The 11,611-nt window shown below is 38.4% G+C and overlaps 1 protein-coding gene across 2 annotated transcripts in view; it reads right to left on the bottom strand.

Annotated features, from left to right (window-relative positions):
* SHISA9 (shisa family member 9) overlaps positions 1 to 11,611 on the bottom strand; it is a 430,944-nt gene that overhangs the window by 26,842 nt on the left and 392,491 nt on the right. The gene's annotated exons all lie outside the window — the stretch shown is intronic.

Below are 11,611 nucleotides of genomic sequence, written 5' to 3'. Positions count from 1 at the left end.
GTGTGTGTGTGTGTGTGTGTGTGTGTGTGTGTGTGTGTGTGTGTGTGAGAGAGAGAGAGAGAGAGAGAGAGAGAGAGAGAGAAGGAGACAGAGACAGAGAGAAAGAAACAGAGACAGAGAGAGAAAGGGAGAGAGGAAGGGAGGGAGAGACAGAAACAGAGAGAGAGATATTTTAGATCATCCTGACTGCAGTTCCAATACTTATCCACAGCTACGTAAGTGACTAATTCAGCCTAGTATAGCACTAGCTTTTTTTCCTTAGCTATTATATCACATTGTATACTTACATTGCACTTTCAGTCCACGAAATCCTTCATGTTTGTTTGTTTTTTTAAATAAGAACTTTAATTATGTGCAATCCCCAATCCTAAACTTAGGAAGTTTTTTTTTGTTTTGTTTTTTTGTTTTGTTTTTAAGTATAATGAGGGACTGGCCAGTGAGTCCAGTCCTTAGTATAATGGGTGTGTGTGTGTGTGTGTGTGTGTGTGTGTGTGTGTGTGTATAGACAGACAGACAGACAGATAGATAGATAGATAGATAGATAGATAGATGATAGATAAAAAAAACAAACATTATATATCTGTCTTTCCAACGTGCTTCCCACACAAGAATCTCCAAAGCCCTTTGCAGATAATTATGGGATATTGAATGTCATGTATTTCAATATGTACTTGACCATGAATCTTCTGTACAACATCCGCAATAGGTGACCACTTAACCTCCATTTGAAGACCTCTCTTCAGTAGGGTGGGAAGAGAGATCCACTATTTCTGGAAGAAACTCATTTCTCTTTTGAATAGCTCTGTTTATAAAGAATTTGTGTATGTGTGTGTGTGTGTGTGTGTGTGTGTGTGTGTGTATCAAACTTGATTTTACTGCTCTGAAATTTCCAATCATTACTTCTAGTTTTGTCCTTTGGAGGCAAGAAAACCAAGGTTAATTCCTGGTCCACATGACAAGCCTTCATAAACTATAATTTCTCCTTTAAGTTTTCTCTTGCCTAGTTAAGCATTCCTATTCTCTCTAACCAATTCTCTTATGGCATGACCTTGAGATCCTTCAGCACCACAGTTACCTTGTTTCTGGAGATCTACTTACATGCTGCGGTTATTCAGTTGTGAATGACTCTTTGTGAACCCATTTGGGGTTTTCTTGGCAAAGATACTAGAGTGGCTTGCCATATCCTTTATAGATGAGGAAACTGAGGCAAACAGGGTTAAGTGATTTGTCCGGGGTCACATAGCTGGTAAGTGTCTGAGGCCAGATTTGAACTCGAGAAGATGAGTCTTCCTGATTTCAAGCCCAATACCCTATCCACTGAAACCTAGATATCTCGACAGCTTATGTGTGCCTTTCCTAAAATGTGGTACTTAAAACTAAACACAATAGTCCAAATAGACTCTGAACAAAGTAGAGCATGTTTTATCTTAGTTCTGATATATGCAGTCCTGGATACTGTTACTCTAGAAAATGAATAAATATAATTTTTATTGTTGTTGTTCAGTCATTTCAGTCATGTCAGACTCTTTGTGACCCCATCTGGAATTTTCTTGGCAAAGATACTGGAGTGGTTTGCCATTTCCTTCTCCAGTTCATTTTACAGATGAGGAAATTGAGGCAAACAGGGTTAAGTGACATGCCCAGGCTCATACAGCTAGTAAGAGTCTGAAGCCAGATTTGTACTCAGAAAAAGAAGTCTATCTGACTCCAGGCCCAGCATTCTATCCGCTGAGCCACCTAGCTGCCCTAAATATAATTATAATAGCTAGCATTTATATACCACTTCAAGTTTTGAAAAGTATTTTAAAAATAGTATCTCATTTTATCCTCACAACAACCCTGGGAAGTAGGTATTTTTATTGTCTTCACTTAAAAGATGAAGAAACTGAGTCACACATAGTTAACTTAATAAATGTCTGAGGCTAGATTTGAACCTAATTCTTCCTGGCTCTAGTTCCAGTGCTTTATCCACTGCCAGATAGCCAAATAATTAATACAGCCTCATATAGCATTAGCATTTTTGCCTATTATATCACACTGTATGCTAATATCATACTTTCATTCAACAAAATTCTTCAGTTTTTTGGGCTTTTTTTTAACTTTTGTCTAGTCGTGTCTCCCCAATGCTCAACTTAGGAAGTTTGGCTTTTGAAATTAAGTATAATAGAATGAGTGACTAGCCAATGAGCCCAGTCCTCATGGACATGTGCAGTGTGCTCTGCTGATACATTCCTCTTGTGGAACTAAGTATGCACAGTTATTATTTCCAGTCTGCTTAAGTGAAGAAGAGAGCATTTTTGAGTGGCTGATTAGTTAGGACTGGGTAAGCATTCAAAAGGTACTTACTAGCCAAAACAGGATGCCCTTCCTCTCCTTCCTGCTTGTGTTTGAATAAGGAGGCAGGTAATACTATAAACCTCCAACTGAAGAGGAAATCTTAGTCATTTTTCTCCTTACCCAAGCCACCACCACACATTCTATGAGCCCACAACCCTACTGTTGCTTCTGCTGCTGATGTATCTATTCTTTCCTACCTTGGGATGAAGGAGTATTAGAAATGAATACCACATTGTGATCTTTAACAGGATAGGAGAGCAAGACACCAGAGATGTGAGTTTTGCTGCCAGGTGGAAAGAAAGAAAGTCTCAAGAGACCCCTTTGACCCAGCAAAGGTTTAAGGCAGCCAAGAGGTAGTTATAGCAGTTCATCTGTTGACTATGGCAAATTTAGAAGTAAACCTGGCAAAGGGTCTATTATAAGTTTAATGGCCTGGGGTGATAGCAGGGAAAGCATGCCCCCAGGTATTGATGGGGAATCAGTGTAGAGTAGTGAGTGCTTTGTAACTTGTGTTCTTACTGTATCTTCACAGAAAAAAATATCTCTTTGCAAAAGCTATTTGATGTTAATTCATTATATGAAACTAGGGCACTAATCATCAGGATGGGGACTTGAACTGATAGCATTAAAGTATGATACCTCTTTGTCCCTAAGGGATACCCTGAGAGCCCCAAGATGGGAAGAGGTAGCCTTGCTCAAGGACCTGGCTCCTCTATGAGAGTGGGAGTTGGGCTGAGGATGCCCCAAAATGTTATATGGGTTATATAAGTATGGAACTTTGTTACTAGATATGAACCCAGTTAGCCCCTTCCCCTATTCAAAATGGAAGAGAAGTCCTAAAGCATATTTGAATGGGAGAACAGAGCTTCTGAGTCTATGACCATGTTGGACAAAATGGACTTAAGATGGCCTGCAAGAGAGATTTATCAGATGTAGAGCAGACTGAGAGAATACAGGGATGAGGCCAGGAATAGATGTAGACCAAAGGAAATACTATGGACCATTGGATCCACGCTGATTTAGCAGAAGATGGGGACAAACACCAGGTAAAGTTGTTTCAGCCTTGGGACATGAAAATACATTTTTTATGAAGGACCCATCTGTGAATTTTCATTGTAGAAAAAAAGTAACATCACTGTGATTTCTCACTGTAAACTCTAAACTGTTTTGCAAAGAGCTCATGTAAGTCCTTTCTGGGTTCTTTACTCACTGAAACAAACTAGGTTTACGTTTAATACCTTTGCTAACCTGACTACTTACAGGGGAACCAAGGACTATTTGAAAGATATGAGTCAGATTCTTCTTTTTTTTTCTTCGTGAAATTCTACGTGGATACATGAGCTATTGAGATTATTCTTAAAGACACCCCGAAGACTAAACCTTATTTATTGTCATTAGTCATAGTCTGACCCACAAGCTATATTTAGATTTATCCTTATTAAGTTACATATTTAGGTCATCTGCTTACATGTAAATTTATTTTCCGTATCCAAATTTTGTCATCTAGCATTTTTTTATATTCCCCAGCTTTGTGTCATTTCTCAGTTTGATAAGCATATCTTTTACATTTTCATCCAGAATAATTATAAAAATGCTCAATAGAACAAGATTAAGGGCGTATCCCTGGGACATTTCACTAGACACTTCCCTCTTCCTTCCCCCACCAACCCCCACAAAAAAAATAGAACTATTGAAGGAAGTCTATTAATGACTGTTCTTTGGGCCTATCATTCAGCCAGCCAACTGTACTATAATTTTACACATATCTGTCTACTTTATCTATAAGGATAGCATGAAATGTTATGTAAAATGCTTTTCTAGGTAAAATACATATCTAGTATGCCCCTAGCATACCAGTCTAGTTACCCTGTCAACAAAGGAAATGAGGTTGGTCTGGCATGATGAAGCCATGTTGGTTTTTAGCGATAACCACTTTTCTTTCTAAATGCCCACAAACCATCTTTTAATAATGTGATCAGAAATTTTGCTAGGAATATAAATCTCGTTTACTGGCCTGTAATTTTCAGATTCCACCCTCCTCCCTCCTTTGCAAATCAGGACAGCACCTGGCTTTCTCCAGTCCTACAGCACCTTTCCTCTTCGTTATGTTCTCTCAAAGATTACCAACAGGGGCTCAATGATCACAGCTCCTAGTTTTACATTTGTCCTAGGATATGGTTTGTTCTGGCCTATTGTATTGAATTCATTGAGGGCAACTAGGCATTCTCTTATCCTATCCTCACTTCTCTCCAGTTTCAGCTGGCATTTATCTATTTTTGTTCTATCCTCCCTAGACCAAAGATCATTTCTTTGAGGGAAGGGGAAAAAAACAAACAAACAGCAAAGCAAGACAAGAGTTAAGTAGTTCAGTCATCTCACCAATGTCTGCTGTCATCATCCCATCTATCCTACTCTGAGCAGCAGTATATACCCTTTATGGAATATCTCCAGCTTTCAGCATAGATAAACAAACAAACCCAATCCATTTTTTGTCCTTAGCATTCATCATCAGCTCACTCTGGGTTTTAGCACTCTTAACGTAATTTTTTACAAGACTGCCTGATCTTTCATATCCATGCTGAGTTACTTGCCTTTGCTTCTATTTTCTATAAATGTCTTTTTAAAATATGAGCTGGCCAATGAGTTCCTTAAATAGTCCTATTGGCCTCTTTAGGAAGCTCCCATGCCTCCTGCCAATAGGAACCATTTCCCTTTACGTCTTCAGAATTTCATTCTTGAGAGCTTCCTATCCATTCTCTATTGAATTCCACAAAAATTTACTTTATCTTTTCATTATTTTTTAAATTAAGTTTTATTCTATAATTGTACATGTATAGCCTACATCAGATTGCTTGCCATCTTGGGAAAGGGGGAGGAGAGAAAGGGGAGGGAGGGAGAAAAAAATTTGGAACTCAAAATCTTATAAAAGTGAATGTTGAAAACTAAAAAATAAATAAATTTTAGAAAAATAATTAATTAAAATTTATTCTTTACCAACTAATAAGTATTTATGTTCTCTTTTGCTTTCAAGTCTACTGATGATAAAATTTAACAGATAGATCCCATTTACATAGCACTTTAAGATTTACAAGTCTTTCAGGCTTTGTATACATTTTGCCTATCAGATTATCTGGCAGCCAGGTGGCATGGTGGATAGAGTACCAAGCCTGGAGTCAGGAATACTCATCTTCCTGAGTTCAAATCTGGCCTCAGACACTTACTGGCTGTGTGATCCTGGGCAACTTACTCGACCCTGTTTGCCTCAGTTTCTCATCTGCAAAATGAGAAGGAAAAGACAAACTCCTCCAGTATCTCTACCAAATGGGGTCACAAAGAGTCAGATATAACTGAACAACAAAATCAGATCATCACAACCACCCTGTGAGACTATGGATATGATTATGCCCATTTTATAGGTAAAGAAACTGCAGCTTAATGAGCGCATTTTCAATACAGCTAACTAAGTTTCAGAGGTGGGATTCAACCCTAGGTGTTTCTTGATTCTAGGTCCAGCATACTTTTCACTATATCATGCTGCCTGTCACAGAGGTGAAGGGATTCCCCCATTGTTCTTCATATCATTCTGCTTAGCTCTTCCTTACAGTACTCTTTTCATCAACCTGTAAAGACATATTCTCCCAGACCTTTCACTTTCTTTTTTAGGATAAATACCAGTTTTCACTTTGCACATACATAAAAATTACTTGGTACTAGAAGAAACACAAACACTTTCTTAAGGTCACTGCAGAAGTCATTTTGCCCTCCATACTTTGGTTGGAAGCCAAAATCTTGGTCCTTTGTATTATTTTTGGCAGCTGTCTTGACTAATCCTTCTGGCTCAGGACATTTGACTATGCACCCTCCTGGAGGCTCTGTTGCTGGGGGCTGGCTCCATAGACAGGTTTGACTTTTTTTTATTGCAGTCTTCCTCTTCCACAGAAAGGTGATGGTTTCCGCTTGACTTCTTATATCTGGCAATGACCACATTTCTGCCTAGCTAGATGTAATGCCTTGCTCTTAACCTCCAGATATGTTGCTGCACTTCCCTAGCTGAGTAATTTTTCTTCAGAGAACTTTTTTCTCACTACCTGCCTCAATCCATACAAAGCCCCATTTCATCTATAATGGCAAATATACACCAACTTGCAAGTAGCCTTTCTTCTAGTCTCTAGCAACTTCCATTTACTCTCAATATATTTTGTATGTTCATAGGTGTTTGACTCTTGTCTCCTCCATTTGACTGTGAGCTCCTTGACAGAAGAGAATATGTTTTCTACTACTATCTCAGCACTTAGCACAGTACCTGGCACAAAGTTGCTGTTGGTCTTTCATTCTTGAAGAGGACCAATGGCATCAGGAGGGTGATGTCTGAACTTGGAAGTGGATTGGATTTAAGTGAGGCAGAGCTATGCAGAGTCATCAGCTTCACTCCTTCCTCCAGAGTCATTGGAGTACAGTGCAAGACAGGTCAGGATGACTGACAATGGCTACAGATGCAGTAGGGGACCTTGGCCCTTTTAAGCTAAGGCAGGGGTGGGGAACCTGAAGCCTTGAGGCCACATGTGGTCCTCTACATCCTCAAGTGTGACCCTTTGACTATATCTAACCTTCATAGAACAGATTCCCTTAATAAAAGGGAATCTGTGTTCTGTAAAACTTGGACTCAGTCAAAAGGCCACACTCAAGGACCTAGAAGGCCACATGTGGCCTCAAGTCTGCAGGTTCCCCATCCCTGAGCTAAGGTCTTTCCTATGTCTCAGTTTGTCTGAGGCAAAGCCCATTCAGTAATTAAAGGTTGGGTAAGATTTGAGGTAAAAGATGGCCCGGTTTGCCTTCATAAAAGAATCACTCTGGAAGGGGAAGACCCTCAGAGTTTCTGGCCAGAACAGATACATTTGCTATTTACACTCATTCTGAGACATCAAAACCCAAACAATGAGCAAGTGAGGCTTGGGCTGGGGCCTATTATTGGCCAATCAATGAAAACCAGAATGATTTGGGTTTAAAGACATAGTCAAGTAGCTCCATTTAAACTCAATCACAAAGCCTGGTTTTTCAGAGGTATATGTCAAGAAATCATAAATGAAAAACTACATGAGATGAAAGAGTTAATTGTCACCTGGAACAAAGAAGAGCTTAATAACTGTTTGTTACTGACTGTCTGTCTGCCTAAAAGCTGCCTCCTCACTCAACATCACTCTAGTTAAATGTCTTCCTCAAGTTCTATCTATGGTATATCAAAAGAACAGAGGTAAAAGTGGAAAAATTCAGAAAAACCAAATAGACATCCAGTTTATTCATCTTGCTTAGACACCCACAATTAAACTCAGGTCATTTTGGTCTGATTTAAGATAACATTTGACTGTTACACAGACATGGTCTCAGAAATCATATATTTCTAGTTGCCTGTTCTCCAGCCACTGCTGCTCTCAGAGTCAGGGGTAAGGACAGTAGACAGATGGAGAAGCAGCAATGGGTCCTAGACTCCATGTGGCTCACCCTACTACCCTCAACCCTAATTTTTAAATCCTCAATCTCGGCCCCAATTCCTCACTCCTTTATCCATTTCTGCCTACCCTGAATAAAAAAAAAAAAAGTAGTGTGGCGAATAGGGCACGGGACTTGGAGTCAAGAAGAACAAAGTTCAAATCTGGCCTCAGACACTTAATAGCTGTATAAGCCTGGGTAAGTTACTTAACTACTCTGTGCCTCAGTTTCCTTGGTTTCCCATAAAATGAGGGAGTTGTATTCAATGGATTCTGGGGTCCATTCTAGTTTTAAATCAGTGATGCCTGATCCTATGAAGTGGTTTAGGGATCTGAGCTTTTTCATGTAGATTCTCAAGAAATGTTAATGCCCAAGTGTGTTATTCTCAGCATGTATATAATTAGGAATTCTAGACCTGGGGCAAATTCAGTTGATAAGAGGTTTAACATATCAAGGCTCTTTTGCATAATGGGAGTAGACTAAAGAGAGAGAAGTCATGGGAGGTGGAGAGACTAAGAAACTCAGAACATAGCAAGGGGCTGGGGTCTTACAGAAGACCGCAAGCCAACTACTAAACTTAGTGTGAAGGAGGGATTTTGAAATGTTCTGATTACAGTAGCACAAATTTAAACAGGATGGTAAGAACTTTAAAGAATGGTTGTTGAATGAAAGTAGTAAAAGGAGGGTCTGAAAGTGACAGAGGAGAGAACAAGATGTGTGTTAACTCTTCCTCTGAGTCCTTTGTGTGAGAGAAGGTGCAGCTAGCCTTGGATCAAGTGCCAAGAGATATGCTGTCTTCAGGAGAATTGTAGGCTTCATTAAGCATCAGGAGATGGAAGAAACAGTAAGGGAGGGTTTCTGTAGTTACCACAGAAAAAGAAAATAGAGAATGATACAGACTATGGGAGGCATAAAGCTGTTTATAATAGTAGGAGGTGGCAGATAGTATTATCTTGCACTATACCAAGTATCTTACCTGATACAAGTCTCTAGGTCAGATGGTGCATTGGAAGCCGTCTATACTGGTAAAATATCAGGCCAGAAGAAGACTACCACTTTCATAAGAATCTTGAATGGGGTGGAAGCCAGAATACCTAGCAGGGTCATAGACAGCTAAGTCACTTTACAAGCGGACATGTTCCTACCCATATCAGTACCTAGGGCAAAGTCCCAGTTGATTTTTAGAAAAACATGGATAGACTTGCATGAAATAATGAAGAGTAAAATAAGCATAACTAAGACAACATCGTATACAGTAACAACAATGTTGTTTTAAGCATAACTTTGAGCAACTAAATCATTCTGACTATTATAAATACCCAAAATGACTACAAAGGATCTATGAAGGCAGACACAATCTACATTCAGAGAAAAAAACTGATAAATAGAAGTATGTATAGAATGATTTTATGTATATATGTGTATAGATAGATAGATAGATAGATAGATAGATAGATAGATAGATAGATAGATAGATACACACACATATTTGTGCCTAATGGTAGCCATCTCTAGGGTGGGTGAGGAAGGGAAGAAAAAGAGGAAATAGAAAGAAAGTTATATGATAACTTTATTATATATTTAAAAGGAATAGTAAATTATACATAATATATTTGCAGTTTCATGTGCAATCATCTTTTTTATTCTACTATGTTATCAAAATAATTGTTTTATTTCATAGATTAAAAATAAAATAAATTTTTTTTAAAAGGAAGACAGTGGTTGGGTGGAAAAGGCAAACAGTTAAGTTTCCTCAGGTTTGGTTTAAAGGGAAAGGATCATAGGCTTTGGGGCAAGAATGGAAATTAAAGGTCATCTAATCCAGATGGATTAAACATTTAGCCCAAAAGGCCAGATGTAGCCGACAATACTTCTGAGTGTGGTCTAAACCATATTAAAATCCTATCTAATTTTAATGTATTGACGTATTAATAAAAAAGAAATATATGAACATGTACAGTTTTCTAAGGCGATATGCACCCCATAAAGATCCTCATGTACAGTTTAGTGGACCTTGTTTCTATTTGAGTCTGACACCACTAATCTAGTCCAATCTATTCATTCACTGGACAACTAAGTAGCACAGTGGAGAGGATGCTGACCTGAGGTCAAGTCTGATTTCAGACACTAGCTTGTGACCCTGGGCAAGTCAAATAACCCTGTTTCCCTCAGTTTCCTCATCTGTAAAATGAGCTGAAGAAGGAAATAGCAAACCACTCTAGCATCTCTGCCAAGAAAACTCCAAATGGGTCACAAAGAACAGGACACAATTAAAATAACTGAGCAACAGTTTAATCAGTAAAGGGAACTCCCAATGTGATGACTTCCTCTACTGATGAGCAATGGTTTTGCAATTTACAAGCTTAAAAAGTCATTTGGGGTAGTAATAATAATAGCTATAGTAGTAGTAGTAATCATCATCATCATTGTCATTATTATAACTACCACTTTCTACATGTCAGGCATCGTGATTTACAAATATTATCTAATTTTATCCTCACAACAACCTTGGTAAGTAAGTGCAGTAGATGAGAAAACTGAGGCAACAGAGATTAAGAGTCTTGCACAGCTAATAAGTCTCCAAGGCAGATGTGAACTCATTATGAGGTCAATTGGCTGAGGTTCCAGAGGCATTAAGGGTTTGAGATTGGATTCAAATCTGAGTAATCCTGACTCTAAAGCCTATCTTTGTCAGCTATATCACACCATGCCTTCATTTTACAAATGAGAAAAATAAGGCCCAGAGTGGAAATATGACTTGATCAAAGTCACACAGATAGTAAGTATGACTTGTACCCTGATCTTCTGTCTCCAAATCCACTGCCCCTTTTGCTCTGCCATGTTTGGTCTTCCACACCAACATTCCTACTATATCTTCAAGGGCTTCCCAAACTCTTCTAGAGAATAGCAGGCTATAACAAAAGGAAATAATTGACTGCATCAAAATACTGTCATAACCATCATAATGGCATTGTTTTCCACAAGAAAAAAATAAGCCTCAAATTAGTAGATCTGTCATGTTCCAAATTGTTTTCATTTCTAAAAATGTACTTTGACGTGTGGGCAGCTTTTATCTAACTCAAGACCAAAAAAAATGTGTTTTCCTCGAAACAATAATAATAATAATAGATCATATTTATACAGTGCTTTAAAGTTTGCCAGGTGCTTTGCCAATATCATTTCATTTTATCTTCGCAACACTCCTGTGAGGTAGGTGCTAGTATTACTCCCATTTTACAGATGAAGACATAGAAGGTCAGGGGAGTTAAGTGACTCATCCAAGTTCACAAAATTGTCTGAGACAGAATTTGAACTCAGTTCTTCCTGACTCCAAGTCCAGAACTCTAACCACCACGTAACACTATCTTCAATTCAATTCAATAAACATTTGTTAAGTGCCTACTATGTGCCAGGCTTGTGCTAATACACAATGGATACAAGGAGTGTATAATCAGGCAGCAACTATATTCTCAGGAACAGAATACTTTCTAGTTTGTTATACCTTTACTCAGGTTCCTTCTAGATTCTACCCCAGTCGCATCCCTTTTATGGGTTTAGGAACAATCATTCAATATAAGATTCTCAGAAACCTTCATCAACACTTCATAACACTGATCACCAACCACCCAGTTGTACCTTGATCTTCCCCAGCTTGAGGAAAGTTGTTTTCTGTTGTTCTCTCTCTTCATGAAGATTCTTATGGTATGCTAATAACATATCATAGATTTTTTTTTATCTTTAGTCATCTAAAATCATTCAGTCTTGGCAATAACCCCCAAGTTATTTA

Source organism: Vombatus ursinus, unplaced genomic scaffold, assembly GCF_900497805.2.
Source record: "Vombatus ursinus unplaced genomic scaffold, bare-nosed wombat genome assembly UNPS02014832.1, whole genome shotgun sequence".
Taxonomy (NCBI): Eukaryota; Metazoa; Chordata; class Mammalia; order Diprotodontia; family Vombatidae; genus Vombatus; species Vombatus ursinus.
The sequence above is the reverse complement of the archived record's forward strand: the minus strand, read 5'-3'. Positions and strand labels throughout refer to the sequence as shown.